The sequence below is a fragment of the Monodon monoceros genome, unplaced genomic scaffold, assembly GCF_005190385.1.
Source record: "Monodon monoceros isolate NGI ecotype Baffin Bay Population unplaced genomic scaffold, NGI_Narwhal_1 Super_Scaffold_19, whole genome shotgun sequence".
Taxonomy (NCBI): Eukaryota; Metazoa; Chordata; class Mammalia; order Artiodactyla; family Monodontidae; genus Monodon; species Monodon monoceros.
Window position 1 is genome coordinate 50,756,252 of NW_021703775.1, and position 18,651 is coordinate 50,774,902.

An 18,651-nucleotide genomic window follows, 5' to 3' on the forward strand; every position below is an offset into this window, starting at 1 on the left:
CTCCCTTGATCCTCACCTGCTATTTTGTGTTCCCCCATTATTTCTATTATTATACTCAACACACTGACTTGCAGTGAATTGTTAATGCTTTTGTCCTGACCATGAGCTCCTTAAAGGCAGAAGCCTTGTCTGACTCAGCCTTGGGTCCCCAGCAGTCCCCTGCACTAAGCACCTACTGAATGAGTGAATACATCGGCAAGCCCACCACTGACTTCCCAGCTCAGAAAGACCCACACCCAGCTGGAGGTTCAAGTTACCAAAACTGGGCTTATGGTCTGTGGAGGGTGGAGGGCATCAATCAAACAAATCCTGGGTTTTGGAGAAAATCAGCAAGTATGAATAATGCTCTCTGCCTTTGGGGGTTAACTGCTGAATCGGAAATCAGTATTCCTGTCTAGAACACACGGCAATCATTAGAAAAACTTTCATGGAGTAGTCAGGGCCCGGCTGAGACTTGAAGCATGAGTTACAATCATGTTGGTAGAGACGGGAGGAAGGCACCTTGGCAGAGAGGAAGATGGTAAAGAAGATGGGAGCAAAGTTCTGCAGAACATCGTTTGGGAAGTGCTGCTTTACAGTTTACAGCATCTTCACGTTTATTTGCTCACTGATCCTTGGAACAGGCAGGTGTCATTATCCTGATTTTACAGACGTGGAAACCGTGGCTCACAAAGGTTTGGTGACTTGCCCAGAGTCACCCAATGAGTTCAGAGCAGAGCCAGGCTCAAATCCAGCTCTCAGCACGATGCCTCCCGTGGTGTAGAACGTCTGGAAAGCTGGGTACTGGAGACGTGGGAAGACACGGCAAGAGTCAAATTCAAACAGGAGACATTTAGGTCAAACCACTAGGCTGAAGCACAGCCAGAACGACTTGCTGGTAAGCCAGCATGGTGGGAGAGGTCTGTGGGCTAGGGAGAGTGGTGACATGGTGAGGTGAGCTTGGCAGGGGAGTCTGTTTTCAAATTTCCCCAGATTGAGATCTGAATCAGATGGACAGCACAGAGCGGAGATGAGCTAGTCTCTCCCATCTTTCAGCACCCATCAGTCCTGCTTGGCGTCTTCTCTCTGGCCTTGAGCTGCATAGTTCAGTAGGTCTCAGAGACCTTGGAGGGGAGACAAAAGGGGGACACAGAAAAGCCCAAGGGATGGAAACAGGACTCGCCGCAGCAGGATGTGTGTGTCGCCCCTTGAGATGGGAAAACTGAGGAGTGGCTTAGTCTTTTCTACAGGAGGGCTGGTCCCAGGCAAGAGGATGACGCGTTCTCCATCTCCAGTGTGTACAGAGCTTGAGGAAAAGGGGGGCCCTCATGGAGAGGAACTCCAGAGGAGAACCACAGAGCCCAAACCCAAGTGACGCATGAGGGACGAGGGAGGGCAGGTGCCTGGGGAAAGGGTGTGGTGACGCCTCTTCTGAAGATCCCTATCGAAGGAGGGATGGGTTCACTTTGATTGGAGAGGGGTTATAGAGTACGGGCCCGTGGTGCTGGGGGAGCAGCAGGATGGGGAAAAGGTGGCAGCAAGACTTTAAGACTTGGGAAGCACTGAGTATCATCCCAGAAGGCGACCAAGGGGCATCCTCAGTGGGGGCAGGAGGAGAGGGGGACCAGGGACGGGAGTTGGTGAAGAACATTGGCAAGGAATAGGGCAGGAGGGAAACTCAATTGGTAACACCACCAATGGTGGGCTATGCCCAGGTACTTTCAGGGGCAGGACCACCTCCTTCCTGGCTCCCTCTCACTGGTCACTAATGGGGGAGGGGAGCCAGTGTATAGAGAACCTCAGGAAACCTGTAAACACTCTGGCATCGGCTCCCCTGTTTAACTACTTGTGCTTCACCTTTCAATCATTTGTGTCCATTAGTCATGGAAACTGGTTTCCTCTCCTGAGGTCAAATGAGCATAGTGACGGAGCTAGATTCCACAGGATGTCTGAATGTCCCAACTTGCTGACTGCTTACCAGGGAATTGGGCTTAGTCAATACAGCTAGGGACGTCATTCCCAGAGGGCCTCTAGCTCCATGGCGGGCTGGCTTGGGTAGCAATCTAGCTCAGCTCTGGGCTGTCCAGTGGCCCCAGGATCATCTGTGGCATTGGAGCGAGTGTGCCATTCTTCAAGAGCTCTACAGAAGAACACACTTGGCTCACGCACCCCTTACGCAACCCGGCCCAGGCCCTAGTTCCCTTGGAGACAGCTTAGGTGCATGTCAGTCACTCATTCCCAATTCAAATAACTAACAATTCCTGACTATTAATTAACCTTAGAGGCTTAGGGAGTTTTCCAAAGCAAGTACTTCTGAGAAACCCCATCCCCTGTTAATACCGTTGGAAGCAGTATAGCATCCTCAAATTCAGAGAGGACTGGGGATTTTATCCTATACTCACTGGTTTTACTCTTTGGAAAGCTGCTGTCTCCCTTACAGAGTTGGCACGAGGCTCCACTCCAAGGTTCTGATGGGTAAACTCCTAGAGACACTCCCTGTTTAACTGGATCTTTAGTCACCCCATGTGCCTCTCCTAATATCTAAATGCCTGACTCTCGGCCCCCACCGCACAGCCTGAGAGGTGACACTGGGACAGTGGAAGAGGCTTCTAACTCTTCGCACCTCATCTCCTCCATTAAGTCCTTCCCACATCCTCTGACCCACACGGAAGGAAGGCTGAATGCAGGAGGAGAAAGAGCACTGGCTGACCTCCCATCCTGGTTAGATGACACTGTGAAGGTCACCTCTTTGAGCCTTGGTCTTTTCATTTGTAAAATGGGGGTGGTCACAGGTACCCTACAGATTGCCTTGAGGACTAAATGAGATGCCAGATGTGAGGTGCCTCCGTGCGGACCACAACACACAATGGGTACCCAATAAATGTGGGATCCTACCCTGCCTCCGAGTCTTAGCACCGTGTGCCGTGGGCATGCCTCACTCTCTTCTTGGCTGTGTTCCCCAGCACAGCCCATGTGATCTGCCCACGGGTGCTGTGAGTTTCGTGAGGGCAGGGCCTGAGCCCACAGTTCTCTGGATGCTTTCAAATCCTGAACTAGTGCGGAGCCAGGGCCTGCCTGAACATCCCGTGCTTCCTCCAGCCACTGAGATTCTTCCAACGGTGGCTTACTGCCCTCGGAAAAAGCCCCAGTTTCTTACCCACTTCTAAGGCCCTCTGGGATCTCGTGCCTGTCCACTTGCCCAGCTTCATCTCCTGGGCCCGGGGGAACCACGAAGTCCTCTGGACTCATTGGCTTTGCTCCTGCAACCGAGTCTTTGTTCAGCTAGTCCTCGGCCCGGAGCACCCTCTCCCCTCCTCGCCTCCTGCCCCGTCTTCATCACCGAGCTGACTTCTGCTCACCTTTCCCATCTTGGCTCAGATGCCCTGCTTTCAGGAAGCCTTCTCTGTCCCTCCAGGCCTCTTATGGGGGTTCTATCACCTCTCCTAACTCTCATCGCGGCACTTACCACCCTGGGTGTCCGCCTCCTTTTGCAACTAATCTGTGCGCTCCTGGGGGCAGGGACTGGGTTGAACTCGCCATTCCATCCCCGGGATGGCGTACTGCCTGGCACATAGAGAGCGCCCAAGAAATATCAGAGGAAAAAAATAATCGAATGCACGTCTCTTGCTGCTGCTTTATCTAGAGCCACTGAAGTGATCTGGGTTCAGAACCTGTGGCACTCTTGTGCCAGAGGGTGTTTTTGTTTGGAGAAGGTTGAGGTCTGACTCACAAAGAGCCTGGAGCAGGGCACCCCAGCCCATGGCTGCCCCACAGTGCCCTGAGAGACAGGCAGGCTTAGGGCTGGTTAATGGGGTTTCCTCTCCCTGCAGTGGTCAGCCTGGGCCACTAGGGTTCCTTGACTGCTGGTCTGAGAAAGAAAGAGGATGAAAAAGGGTTTGGGCAAATTCTACCAAGACAGATGGGCTAAGAGAAGTTTACGGACTTGGTGGGTATTTGCAGTTGGTGTCAGGGGAGAACAACATTTCTCTTCCCTTTGGCTTCATTGAGGAGTAAGGTCTTGGATTTGAGGTCTGGGGCTGACCCTGGGGGGAGGGCACACTTCTGGCACCTGCAGCAGGGGAGTGAGGTAGAACTACGGAAACAGAGTTACACGTCACTCCAGATGCCTCTGAGAAACTGCATTTGAGAGGCAAAGGTAGGGGGCCTGCCTTTTAAATCGCCCTGAGGCCACTGAGGGCTGGAGGCTCAGCCCACTGTGGCAGTGTCTGGACCCCAGTGCGGACATGGGCAGGCTGCCTGTATGCTCGCTTCCTGTCTGGCTGGCGCAATTCTTTCATAGCCCTCACTGAACTGAAGTCATAAATACAAGCTTTCAGAGGAGCCAGCGAATTTGTGCTTCTGTCTTTATCTGATTACGAGATCAACAGATGACTTTGTTCTAAAGCACCGAGAAAACTCCCTGGTCTTACAGGCCGGAGCACAGGCCTGTAGTCACCGTGCTGGTCCCACACCACCTCTTCATCTGTGCTTGGCGTGACAGCAAAGGCATAGGCAGTAGACTGACCACAAGCCAGGGTCCCCGGACCCATGTGTGTGACCGTAACTTCCTGGGGAGACATGCTGTCTCCACGTGGTCTCCAAAAATCCAGCTTTCAGGTTCCACCTCCCTCTTGAGTCTCCCTGACTCCAGCCTCCCTCCTGCAGTCCCCCACGGCACTTCCCTCCTTGTCATGTTTTTATGTGTGTCACATTTTCCTCTCGTGTCCCTCAAGGTACCTACTGCAAAGCAGGGCACACAGCAATCCCTTAATATTCATTTGCTCAAAATCCTTTTATTCGCGCAACAGTCAAACTCAAGATTCCTCTTAGCTCTTAAATGTCAATATTCTTATCTAAGCTCTTTCTTCTTTTAAATATCTTCAAAGAAAAAGGGAGAGTTTAAATAATGAGAATGCTTGCTTAACTTCAGTTAACTGGGTCTTTACATATACACATATATTCATTATACCCATATATTGACAAAGTACATGTGCGTATGCTTATACACACATGCGCACCCATGAAGTTAACTGAAAAGAGAAACATATAACTGCACAGTTGTTTTGCCTGACAAAAACGAGGGACGGAACAGAAATTCCAGTCAAGTCAACTATCATTGGCCTAGAAATTTCTCTCAACATGTCCTTCTATCCCTTTCCCCCCTCTTCAATTTTGTTAACCAAGAATTGATCATACTTCTGGATTTTCCTTATATAGAAAACAGAGCGAGACACATCGAGGGTTTGTCTAGGCTGCCAGTGGAAGCTTTCACAGCACCTCTCTTGCCATGGTGGTGCCCTACCATGTTTTAATCCATTTCCTTCTTAGAATGTGGTGGCCAGAACTGATGGCTCGATCCCTGGCTCCGTGGTCTGAGCAATATGCCAAGGGAAGTGGCATGACCCTCTACTCGGTGGAAACTCTCAAATTAAATCAATGTCTAAGACGGTGTCACTGTTTTATCATTTCTGAGGTAACTGTGATAAAACAGTGACGCTCTTACAGTTTTATCAATCCAATTTAACCTTGTTATGTATTGAACTGTGTCTCCCCCAAAAGCTATGTTGAAATCCTAACCACCAGCACCTCAGCCTTATTTGGAAATAAGGTCTTTGCAGATGTAAGGTGGGGCCTATCCAGTATGACTGGTGACCTTATAAGAAGGGGAAATTTGGACACAGAGGCAGACACACACAGCGGGAGGACCGGATGAAGAGACACAGGGAGAACCCACACGAAGAGCAGAGTGATGTTACCACAAGCCAAGGAACATCTGGTGCCACCAGAAGCTGAAAGAGGCAAGGAAGGATTCCTCCCCTACAGGTTTCAGGGGGAGCACGGCTCTGCAGGTGCCCTGATCAAAGACTTTCGCATCCAGAACTGTGAGACAATACATCTCTGTTGTTGTAGGCCACCCGGCGTGTGGAACTCTATGGTAGTCCTAGGAAACTAATACAAACCCCCAACTTCTGAAATGGATTTTTTGCATCCAGATGTAACTTCTGACACTTAACCTTGATTTCTTCTTATGGTGGTACTTATTTCTAGGTTGTTAAGATTACCATAAATAATGATTCTGTAATTTACCTCTCTGAATCTCAGTTTATTTACCAAGAAAGTGGGGATAATAAATCTACCTAGCTTGCTGAGGACTGCACGAGAGCATATAAGTAAACCTCATGTAAACTCTAAAGTACTATATGAATGCCATTTTAATTCTGTCATCCATCTTTTCTGCCATATCCTTCAGATTTTTGTCATCCTAAAATTTGATTGGCATGCCTCCCATCTCTTTAACAAGATGCATATAAAAATACTATATAAGGGAAGTTCAGGCTCAGAGCCGTCTGACCTGCCCTCTGCAAAGAGCTCTCTCACAAAGCTGACCTACCCAGTCGCACCAGCACACTTTGGGGGTATGGGTGTTAAATCCACTGTGAATCAACCAGCCATGGTCACTTTTTCCATCTTGTTCAGGAGGATGCTATCCAAGACTTTCAATTGTTTTGCTGGAATAAAGATACACAATGCCTGCAGCATTTCTCTCATCTATTAGTCTAGAGGTGAAGTTAATTGGCTCCAAGCAATTACCATTTTCCCCTAAGTGTCCACAAGCTATCTTCTCAAAAAACCTTCTAGAAACTTGCTTTAATCACATCCATCTCAGAGTATCCCAAACCTCATTTTCCCTCTTTCTGAATACTGGGAGACTGTTTGCCCATGTCCCACCATTTGGTACCACTGCTCTATTCCATCAAATCCAAATAACCAAATAGTGGGCACGGCTGATTCTTCACTAACCTGAGAGATAACTCACCTGGGCCTGGCACAGTGGCTTTCAAACTCGGCCGTACAACAGAACCACCATGGAACTTTAAATGAGAGTGATGCTACACCCACCCCAGAGACTCAGTGTAACTGCTCCAGGATCTGGCCTGGGTGAGATATAGCTCCCAGGTGGCTTCATTAGATATAATTCATTAGTTCACTTCTCTTGGGTTTCAGTTCACCCAAGAGTGGTTTTTGCCCTAATCTTTGAAGGTATTTATTTCTCTTTGGGGAAAAGTTAGAGGCAAAATAACAGTCTTGCTATTTGTCATTGTTTTCAGTCAGTGGTTCTCTATCCTGCCGGTGCATCAGAAACAAACATGCATCTATATGGACACCTGGGCCTCAACACACACCTCGTGAACTGGAATGTCCAGGGGGTGGGGCCCAGACATCTGTATTTTTTTTTTTTTTTTTTTTTTTTTTTTTGCGGTACGTGGGCCTCTCACTGTCGTGGCCTCTCCCGTTGCGGAGCACAGGCTCCGGACGCGCAGGCTCAGCGGCCATGGCTCACGGGCCCAGCCGCTCCGCAGCACGTGGGATCCTCCCGGACCGGGGCACGAACCCACGTCCCCTGCATCGGCAGGCGGACTCTCAACCACTGCGTCACCAGGGAAACCCTGCATTTTTTTTTTTTATAGCTCCGTGAGTGATTCTGATGTGCAGCCTTGCTGAGTCCCTCTGTGTAAAGGAGCAGTGGATCTCTTCCTTCCTTCTTTTTCTTAGCAGTTTCAAAGCGACTTTTTGTAGTCTGAAAGCCTATTTGTTCTGGATTCAGTTTCCCATCAGGCTCACACAATACACTGGTATTCCTTCTGAATTTCATGCCATTCCTTAGTTATTTTATATCGGTCTTTATAAGATCAGGATACCCAAGAGCTCACTGGCAAACCACACTGGTTTCTTTAGATGTCGCCCTCTGAGAGGCAGCGTAGCCTAGTGGCCGTGGGCAAATCGTGAATTCTCTCTTGTGCCTCAGTTTCCTCATCTGTAAAATGGGGATATTAGTAGTCCTCCCCATATACTTGTTATAAGGATTAAGTGAAATAATACATTTAAGTGATGAGAACACTACACAGCAGAGAGTAAATGTAAATTATTAGTATTGCTTCTTTGTCAATATTGATCACAACAGTATGGTTAGAACAAAGAGCATTGTCTTTGGGATGATCCCTGATCTCAGTTCACAGAATAATCAGTGTATCACCGGGGTGACCTGTGTGCTTTCCTCTCCTGTGCACTCCAAATACTAGGACTAACCAGTCTTCTCTCAAAAGCTAAGAGCCAGGATTGTGACCCACCCAAAAGGACATTCCTGATCCTTTTACTGCCTTCCTAACCTTGTCTGTCTTTCCTCATTTTCACTGCCACTACATTTACAGTATGTTCTTTGTATATCCTAGTGGGCTGTCTTTAAACTTTCTGGAATAAAGCAAGATAAGAAAAACAAAAAGGGAGAAAGAAGACGAATTTTACTTTTAGCGGTGCTGGCTATGACATCATTTCTTCTCTTCTCTGCAATGAGCCGGGGCGTGTGTGTGTCCACAGGGAGCTGTGGAGCTGGGGGCACAGTGGGCAGCGCACGCCTCAGCAGCTGACATGTTCCTTCAGGGACACAGACCCAGGGTTCCTAGGTCTCCTGAATTCCCAACAGATACCCCAGACACATTTTCATGTTAGATCTCCTAATTTTTGCCAACTAATTCAATTAAAAATAGAGCAGCCTGGTTGAATGGGTTGCACGGTCCTCCAATTTGTGACCTCTATTTAGTAAAGCTGTTTCCACCTTTTAGGGAAAAAGACAATCAAGACCCATTTGCTTTTTAGGCACAAATGATTAGCTTCATGACATGGAAAAATGGGAAGCCACTTGGTTCCTGGCCATTCCCTGGTCCACAGGAGAGAATCATGCCAGCAGGCTGGCCTCTGCTACTAGCATACAGAGATGGGGAGCCACCCAAGCCTCAGGTCGAATGCCCCCTCCCCCATAATCTGGTCCACCACCTCATCTAAACCATGTCTGAGGGAAAGCCGCTTCACTCCTGAGGCAGTCTGCATATGTAAATGTATATATATATATTTTTTTTTTGCGGTACGCGGGCCTCTCACTGTTGTGGCCTCTCCCGTTGAGGAGCACAGGCTCCAGACGCGCAGGCTCAGCGGCCATGGCTCACGGGCCCAGCCGCTCCGCCGCATGTGGGATCTTCCCGGACCGGGGCACGAACCCACGTCCCCTGCATCGGCAGGCGGACTCTCAACCACTGCGCCACCAGGGAAGCCCGTAAATGTATTTTTTTAATGGACTAAGTCCCTCAGACCAAGAGGCATTCTGAACAACCAACTACAGCTGAATTCTGTCAAATCCACTGCTTGATGGAATTCAACTATTCCCCGTCTCTCCTTTTCCCTCGTAATTGTTTCCCAGATTATTAAAAAATCCACAGTTTTACAAATTCCATTTGAAGAGTTGCTTTGGAAACTCCTATTAGCTACCACTAATCTCCTCCCTCATACCTAGAAATAATTCAGGGATCAAAGGAGTTCAGCCAACTACAATTTGTCTGTAAGTCAGTGGTTTATAGGAGTCTGTAGACTCAGCCCTCTGGGATCTCCTTTACAGGGGAGGGCAGGTGTCCCTTTTATAAAGAAGCTGTTACCAAACTTGGAACATCCGTTATGGTGCTTTTTAAACAAAATTTTGGGGCTTCTACCTGAAGGTTCGTTTGGAAGGCAGGGCCAGCTTAGAAACCTACAGAAGCCTGAAAGCGGAACCCAAGATACAACTCCCTGTATCCCCTGCTCCCACAGAAGCAGGGAATGTGGTCCCTGATAAAGTGGGGAGCTTGTTGAGGTGATTTTCAAAGCTGCTTCTACCTGTGTATTCCACGGCTCAATCATTTTAAGTAAAACTAAAATATTTCAAACAAGACTTCCTGACCTGGGTTCCCACGCTTAGAGGATGGATGGCACGTTTTCTGTGAAAGGCTAGCTAGTAAATATCTTAGGCTTGGTGCGCCATGGGGTCTCTGTCACAACCACTCCCCTCTGCTGTGTGGCACGAAGCAGCCCTAGACAAAGTGTCAGTGACTGCGAGTGGCTGCGTCCCAGTAACACTTTAATTATGGACACAGATATTCGAACTTCTTATAATGGTCAAGTGTCACCATTCTTCCTCAACCACTGAAGAAAAACGTAAAACCCATTCTTAGTCTGAGGGCTGCACAGAAAGAGGCAGTGGGTTGGACTTGGCCAGTGGGTCAGAGTTTGCCAACCCCTGTACTAGACGAGGGACTTCAGGGCTTCCGGGAACCTCGTGAAATACAATCCAGTGTGTTGTATGTATGGGCACTTTTGGGTTTTCCTGGAGAGAGTTCACTGCAGCAGATTCTGGAAGGGGTGGCAACTTCACTGCTAAGTTAGGAATCACAGATTTCAAAGTTTCCCCTCAAACAAGGCCTGAAATTCTCTGTGGAACAATAACTCTGAGGAATCCACAGAGAGCAGAAAGCCCTGAGAAGCAGTCTCAGGAGCAGAAATGTCCCCTTTTGCTCAAGTCCCTCGTAGCATGGAGGCCCCCCACATGGGGCGTTGCCTTGGGCCTGTGTGGTGCTCCATGGGAAGGCTGAAGGGTCCCTGTGAAAATGGTTGGGAAAAGTCCCCCGGATGCAGGCTCTCTGTCTAAGGCTATTTCAAGACCAGGTGGAACCATCTGTCTCGTAGCTTTAGCCTCACAGACACGGCATTTCTTCATTCCTTCTAGGGAAGGAGACATTTCTGGGCAGTTCTGAAGGGCGGTGCTGACACCTGCCTCCTGAAACCCTCCCAGGCCAGCCCAGGTCCACACGTGGACACACCTTTGGCTGTGACTATTTGCTGTTAAAACTTGGTAAAAAAGTATAAAGCATACATTTCAGCCAAGATTCACTTTGGGCCGTGTGGTTAAGGACGCACCCTCATAGTCTGTACGGCACTCACTGGCCCTTGACGACGTTCAGTTTGTAGTTTTAAATGGCCTAGAGGTGTCTCCAAGTGCCCCAAGAATATTGGCTCCCTGGCAAGGCAAGTAGCGTCTCGGGGCCACCTGCGTCTTCTGTCACTCGCAGTACCCAGCTCACAGCCGGGCCTGGACTAAGTAGACCCTGCTGAGTCCCCAGGTCACGGCCCAGAGCAAGAGCTCTTCTCACACAGGGGAGCCCGCCCCCTCCAAGACAAGACATGAGAAGAAAGGGATGCCCGTTTCCCTCTCAAATGCTGCAAAGGAGCTCGGAAACCATTCCTGAGGCCACAAGGCCTCCATCCTGCTGCTAATAAGAAGGGTCTGGAACTGCTATGTGGGAAAGAAATGCCCCTTCCTAGGGAACTAGCCCCAACCCAGGCTGGTCCCCCTCACATACCTTGATCGCCCTGTGCCTCTCTTTCTTTGCCCTCCTCGTAACTGGGGCTAAAAAGTGACTTACTCAGTAACTGTCTCCCGCACAGGCTAGAGGCTCTGCTCGGGGGCCTGCCGTGTACTTCCAGCAGCGGCACAGCTCAGTCCCTCCGTGTGGACAACATAATAAAGCTCAGGGATGGAGACCTGCCTGATGCATTTAACCTCACAGCTACCCCAACTCCCACTGCAAAGACTAGCAAGCAGCTGGCCCAAGGTGGGGCCGCCCGGGGTGGAGCCAGGGTTGGATTCAGCCTGTTCTGACCCCGGGCCGGGCCCCTGGTGTGTGCCATCCTGCCTCCCGCTGAGAGGCGTCAAGGCAAAAGGGCTGAAGCGCTGAGCCCAGCCCAGGCGGCCAGCCACTGGCTTCCACCAATAAACCAACCGACCGACCAACCAACCAACCAACCAATCAGCCAACAAGCAAACAACTGCCTTCCGCCCTGCATCCCTCAAAATGCATGAGGCTGCCATCCCCACTAGGCCCTTTGGGGTCATTTCTTAGGGGTGAAGGGGAATACAGCCCTTCGAAATTCTTCACTATGACCAAGAGTAAGAAATACATGTTATATATGACCTAGTGGACATCACCTCATTCCACCGTCCCCAGGAAAAGATGAAGCTTGCTACACTTTACCCTTACCATACGTGATGCAGTCTATGTTCTAGTCTCACTACTTTGTTCTTTTCTTTCCTTTTCTCTTCTTCTCTGCTCTACCCAATTCTACCCTATCCTAGTCTTCATGAAAAATGTTTTCTGCACCTGGCCCACTAAATTGATTTTACAACCCACTGATGGGTAGACCTGGAAGTAGGGTAAAAGGGCACCAAGCAGGGATGTCTGGAGCTGAAAATGTGTAGAAAATACAATGTCGATATGCAGGAATAAAAAGCCTTAGGAGGAGACAGCACCCTGCCTGCTGTGGCCTGCCCAAGGCCTGAGCCCCTGTGCCAGGCTCTGCAGCGAGCTGGCCCCATGCAGTGGGACGTGCAGCAGCAGGCCCCGTGGCTGCTCCCGCTGAAAGTGGGCAGACACACAGTGGCAAAGCCAGCCCCGCTCTGCCTCTAACCGGGGGGCCCTTTTTCATTTATCATCGACTTTTCAAATCAGTGTCATTCTTGACAGCTGTTGAGTTTAGCTACTCTAGGGATGCTTTTGGGTACTCAGAGAAGAAACTTTCCAATCAGTCCTGGCAAAAGCCCTGATCCTGCACTCAACAATCCCCCACTCCAGTCCCCCGCCCCGTATTTATGAACATGTCCTGGATGGAGATCAAGCTCTCTTGGCCTGGGATTTATTGTTGCTCTGCCTACTGGCTTTGAAACGGGAACTGTAAACACGCTAATAGATGCCTCTCAAATCACGATGAGGTCACCCACCTTCTCTTACCATTCAACAATTTCAGGTTTCCTAATGCAGGATCTTATCACCCCAAATTCCCAGGCACATACTGGCATAGCTCTTGGGCCATAAAAGGTGAGAAGAGAATTTTGAGGTGGAACTAGGAGAGAAACATTCTCTGGAAAAACACTGTAGATCTACAGAATCCATTCATTCATTCCACACAGATAAATGAATTACTACTACGTGCCAGGAGTTTTTGCTGAGGACGCAGCTGTGAACGAAACAGAAACACATCCCTCCCCTAACACATTAAGCAGAGCCTGCTAGTAGTCTTTGCAGTTGGGTGATGGGCACATGGGGATTCCACTTGTCTCGCTACTTTTGTACATGCTTGAAATTTTCCATAATAAAAAGGTAAAAATATAAGTCTCAAACACATGATGCTGAGTGAAAGAAGCCAGACACAAAAGAGTGCATACAACATGACTCCATATACGTGAAACTCTAGGAAACAGAAATCTCCTTTCCAGGGACAGAAAGCAGATCAGGGGCTGCCGGGGGCAGAGGCACCTGGGAACTGCTTGGCTATAGAGATTTTTTTTTTTTTTTTTAAGAAGATGTTGGGGGTAGGAGTTTATTAATTCATTAATTTATTTTTGCTGTGTTGGGTCTTCGTTTCTGTGCGAGGGCTTTCTCTGGTTGTGGCAAGTGGGGGCCACTCTTCATCGTGGTGCGTGGGCCTCTCACTATGGCGGCCTCTCTTGGTGCGGAGCACAGGCTCCAGACGTGCAGGCTCAGTAGTTGTGGCTTACGGGCCTAGTTGCTCCGCGGCATGTGGGATCCTCCCGGACCAGGGCTCGAACCCGTGTCCCCTGCATTAGCAGGCAGATTCTCAACCACTGCGCCACCAGGGAAGCCCTAGAGATGTTCTTTACATACATGAGCCGGTGGTTACATAGGTTTGTTAAAATGCATCAAAATGGACACGTTAGGGCTTCCCTGGTGGCACAGTGGTTAAGAGTCCGCCTGCCGATGCAGGGGACGTGGGTTCGTGCCCCCGTCCGGGAAGATCCCACATGCCGCGGAGCGGCTGGGCCCGTGAGCCATGGTCGCTGAGCCTGCGCGTCCGGAGCCTGTGCTCCGCAACGGGAGAGGCCACAACAGTGAGAGGCCCGCGTACCTCAAAATAAACAAAAAAAAAATGGACACTTTAAACAGGTAACTTTTCAGCTCTGTAAATGTTATTATAATAAAGTTGATTCAAAACCTGCACACATCCCTGCCCTCATGGAGCACGTTTACACAGAGTGCCTGGGGCTGGGAGAAACCTTAGGGACAATGCAAGTCCCTCACTTTACAGGAAAGGAGCAGAGAGATTCAGTGCCTTGTTCAGGGTTTCACAGGCTCTCACAGCAGGGACCTGGACCCAGCCCCATCCAGTGTTTTCCTCTTAGCTCACTGCCTGTGATACAGAGTCGGGGCTAAGTTCGGAAATCTCCTGTTTTGGGGTGAGGGTATTCTGGATCATTCAGTGGAACACCCACATCCTAGGTACCTGGGTACCTGTAGCCTGAATCTGCCACACCTCCCCAGGAAGACCATCAATCCTGTCGTTTCCAACACTAGGGGAGGTGCCAGTTGCTTGCGGGGAGAAGGAAGGAGCGGCTGAAGCTCCCAGTCAAGGTCTGGTTTATTTTCTAAGTCATCTCAGCTGACAGTCCCCACTCCAGTCTTATCTGCTCATCTCCCTACTTCAGGCAATGATCTTATTTCACTGTCCCCATCATTCTGGACCCTCCTCCACGCCTAGCTGGGCTCACACACCTGAAATACTCCACTGACATCCAAGCTCTGTGCTCAAGAAAACCCCTTTGGGGGTGGAGTAGGTCTCAGAAAGGAGGGACCCGAATAGCATGCAGGCTCCAAAAGATGCAGGCCTGTGAGCCAGGTCTTCTCTCTTTGAAGAGACTGAGGTTGATGAACAACCTTAATGAAGCTTCACAAACCCAATGTGTGTTTGCTAGACCCTGGAACTCTAGAATAACGTTTGAGCGTCAAGCTGAGGCCAAGTCCAATTCTGTTATCACCCCTTATCCCAGCACAAACAATGGGGAGTAAACAGGGCACTGATCGCCCGAGATGCAAAACTGGGTTTCCAAGAGCTTCCCTCCGCTATGACAGATGCAGCCCTGGAGTTTCAAGGTCCTGGACTTGTAGGCTGGTGTGGACGGGGGAACCCTGTCAGGTGGCAAAATGTCCCTTGGTGCCTACACCCTTCAAAGAGCAAATGCTGGCTTGAGGGCTGGAGGACGCAGCCCCTCCATGGGAAAAGCTTGAGATTCCATCTGCTTTTACTTTGACGCACATTATCCAGCCTCTGACCACTATGCCCCCCCCGCCCCCCGGCTGCAGGGCCACCCTGTAGCCTTCTCTGCAGAGACAGGAAGGAGGGCACTGCTCATCCAGCTACGTGGCCCTTCTGGACAAGATCTTCTATGAGACCTCGGGTGGGAAGTGGCTCCTGTGACCCACAGAGGCCTGACTGGGGAGGCCATCTTCTTCGTGCCATCTCTCCCGTTCCGTCCTCTAACCTCGACAGGCAAACCTCAAGACTCCCCTCCCAAAGTCAAATCCTGAATTTTATCCCATTGCCTGGTATTCTTCAAGTATTTCGTGTTCAGTTATCTCCTCCTGCCATCTAAGCGCCTCACGTCACGCGGTGACGTGAACGTGATTGTGTTCGCAGGGGATTCTTTTCTTCTATGTTTACCTCCCCCTCCAGGCCTTCCCAGAAGGCACAGAGCACGTGCTCACTAAATACCCATTAAGAAGAGCTGATCTGAATCCTGCCTTTCCCTTCTCCCTTTCATGCCTTGTCCCGTGTAGTTGTCTCTTCCTAACCCTTCCTGGCTTTCTCTGCCAAGATCCAGCAACTCTCGAGAACCTTCTCCGATGGCCCCTGCTCTCCCCACTTTCGATCAGGCACAGCCTACTAGGTCCCACGCTCCCAGGTAGGATGTGTGTGTTACCTTAAGTGTCCACGGGGCAGGGAGGAGATTCAATTCAATATACACTAGTTTGGTGAATCCATGAAGGCGAATCCCAACCTCACAGCTATTAAGTCATAAATAAAAACTTTGGAGCTTATGGAAATGCCCAGCCTAGGGCTCAGATCCCTCCCCTGGGGTGGGTGCTGGGAGGACTAAAGTAAAGCACAGGTGGGCCCTCCAGCCCTTGGCCACAGAGACGCTCCTGCAGTCAGAATTCCCTGATGGAGTAATCTCTTGTGTAGAGTCAAGGACGCCCCACTGAGGCTGCTTAGCTTAGAAATACTTGGGAAGCTGTGACTGCTACCATTTCAGGGCTGGGGCACTCAGAGTCACACAGCCCTGCTCAGCAAAAAACACTGCCGAGACCAAAGGCAAGGAGAGTAAAGCTGGTGAGCAAGTTCACAGAAAAAAAGTTGGGGAACCTTGGGGGTCTTCCAAGGGGCAAAGGACTGGGAATATTGGCATCTGGGGTGAGTAACTGTCTTGCAGCGCCTCCTTTCTAGTACTCTCCCAGCTCAGACCAGTGGCTGTGCCAGAATTAAGCCCAGGAGGCTCTCGGGCAGAGTCTGAACTGTGTTCTCCGCCAGTCTCTGCCTTTCTGCCCTGTAATGGATGGCTGTTCCCCGGAGCACAGGGTGTCATCCGTCATCTGAACTCCTGGCCCCTCCACCCCTTTGGGACAGAAATATTGTCCAGACCGGCCTCCCTCAGCTTAGAGCCCCCACTGTCTCCATCACTGACAGCATCAGTGCCATCCCCAGCACTCACTGTGTGTGAAGGGCTCTCCTGATCATCTCACATCATTAGCTTTTCCTCTCCCCACAGCAATCCAGGGTGGTAGATTTTATCATCCCCATTCTATGGATCAGCAGACTGAGGCTCAGAGAGATGAGGTGACTTTCCCAAGATCCTAAAGCCACAATCAGAACCTGGCTGCATCTGATTCCACACCCCAGCCTCCAAATACCACACCACCTCCTGCAATCCTTAACTCTTGATTCTTGGAGTCTTGGGATAAGAGGGAGAGGGGCTTTAACAGGCTGGGTTGGGGGTGATGAATGGAGAGACAGGAACTAAAATTTATTGAGAATCTGTAGTATGCAAAACATCTGAGGTTTGTAAGCTAACCCTGTAGTAATTCTGTGAGCGGGTATTCTCAACCCCATTTTACACATAAGGAGGTAGCGGCTCTAGGAGGCTGGAAGTGAATTCCCAGGTTCACACGACTATCCTGGGACAGCAATTTTATTCCTACCCAGGTCTCTCTGGGGTGAAAGCGAGTGCCCTGTCCACTTTTCCATGCCATCACCTGGGCCAACTACTAAAAACAGGTTCCTGGACTTCTCCCATGCCCTCCAGCCCCGGGCCAGCATCCTGGCTCTTGGCGGGACCCTGCAGCCTCTCGGAGGCTAAGGGCTCTCACTCTGGCACGGACACAGGCCAGCGGGATGTCCTCACATGTCTGCAGGGACCAACTGGGCCCCATTCCTGCTCTGCCAGGTGGAAGATGAGGACAGCCTCTCATGGTCCCCGGGGCTCTGTCTTCATGGTTCACGCTTTCAGGAGGTCCCTTGGCCAGTGGGCTGGCTTTAGGGGAAGGGGCTGCCTGTTCGGCAGGGCTCCTCCTCCGGCCGCTGAGTTGGTGAGGGTGTGAGGGTCTCAGGCCCACTTCCCACTTTTCTCTCAGCACAGCCCAGTCATGCAGGAGCATGCAGGAAAGGCCTCCCTTGGGGGGCCCCGCCATGCAGTGTGGATGGCTGGATGGAACAGATCATGAGGTTGAAAGGGGCCTCCGTGTCACCCGGCCTGAGGGCTCACCTACCTGGAAAGACTCCCCACTCTGGAGGCCTTACCTTAAAGAGGGACTTTCACACTGAAGCAAACTTGAAAAGAGAGAACACGTACACAAAGAGAAGTTTACTTGGCTGGCATTTCCCTCATTAGCTTTGGCTTTCACTGAGGACAGCTAGGCTGCTGGGGAGGCAGACCTCTCCCTCCTCTGCTGGCTTCCCGCCCATTCCAGCGCCGAAGCCCCAGGAGCCATAATCTCAGAGCCTAATGCGTTTGGGGCGGGGGAGGTGTGTGCAGGAGAGAAGCCAGGAGTGAGCAAAATACCTCCAAGATCTACAAGGTTGGATGATGCCCTTCAACCACACCAAACACATCACTTCTCTCCCCTACAGTCCCCAAGGAAGGCAAGCCCCACGGCAACACTAAAGCTAAATGGGCTACTTTCAAGGGCAGCAAATGACGCCGCCATTTTGGAACCAAATCCCCAGCGGGATAGACCAGTGAATTCTATGCTTGGCGACTTTTTCCAGCATCAAAGGCCATGGAGCCAGCCTCGCTGGCTTTTCTATTCCCCCACTTGTCCACTGCTGTATGCCCTTGCTCTGAAGCAAGCCACCCCCAGAAAACTGATTTGAGCGCACTATGGCACCAAGTCTCTGGTTTGGTGCTGATGGCACACTGCTTGTGCAACGGTCAGTCGCGTATGTGGGTGGATAAAGGGTGGACGGGAGGAGCATAAAAAGGAAAGTGGAGGAGGGAGAATATACAAGATAAGACAGCTGGGAGGAAAGATGAGAAGGAGATCTCCACGCAGAAGCAAAAGCCACTGAAAAATGTCCTGGGGTGGGGTTAGTGCAAAGGGATGAAAAGCTATAGGCAGGAAACCCAGTGGAATACTGACAGCTGGCGAGTCAGGGCAGTGGTTAGATACGGAGGCTCAGGCGCCAGGGAGCAGAAGTCTCAGCTCAGCAAACATCTCAAGAAGGCAAAGGCCTGGAGGGGACAGCAGCCAACTGAAGTACGGGATGGAACCTGCCCAGAAGCCAAATTCCAGCTACGAATCTGGACAGTGTCCTGGGTGATATCTTTAGAGGGGCGAGGCTTCCTGCAGAGGGGATGGAAACCAGGCCTGGGAGCTGTTCTCCCGCCATATCCTCAGCCCCTGTGGGGGTGATCCAGGGACCCCTGCCTCCAGCTGAGCCAACCTGGGCAGAGTGCAGGCCTGCAGT

General features: G+C 50.6%; 1 protein-coding gene across 2 annotated transcripts in view; it reads right to left on the reverse strand.

Moving 5' to 3' along the window:
• Positions 1-18,651, reverse strand: part of PRKCE (protein kinase C epsilon) — a 511,412-nt gene that overhangs the window by 3,433 nt on the left and 489,328 nt on the right. The gene's annotated exons all lie outside the window — the stretch shown is intronic.